We start from the raw sequence: 417 nt of genomic DNA on the forward strand, positions 1-417 counted from the left end.
GTTCCAGCCACCCCATCCAACCCACTCTCAGGATCACTCCCAATTCCTCCAACCAGGCTTCCGTGTTCTTGGAAGCTATGCTCACTTACCCAAATTGGGATGCAGATTCAGTAAGGACCTAGCTCTTGGGTGTCTGCTAAATTTCAAATGAGATTAGTCCTCACCTGGTCCTTGTAATTTGTAGATGGTAGGTGATGTCACTCTAAGAAAATCCAACATGAGCCACATAGACTTATAGTGGAGATTATTCATGGGATAAATTTTCTTTGCACAAGAATTCCTGAGGTGTTTTTCTTTTCAATAAAAATGTGCATTTCTTTAATATTAAACATCTCTTTTTCTTTGGCATTTAAGATTTGGCTGATAAAAATTAGATTGTCATGTACCTTTGGAAGAAGAGACCTGAATGCAAGCAGG

This window comes from Camelus dromedarius, chromosome 20 (genome assembly GCF_036321535.1).
Source record: "Camelus dromedarius isolate mCamDro1 chromosome 20, mCamDro1.pat, whole genome shotgun sequence".
NCBI lineage: Eukaryota > Metazoa > Chordata > Mammalia > Artiodactyla > Camelidae > Camelus > Camelus dromedarius.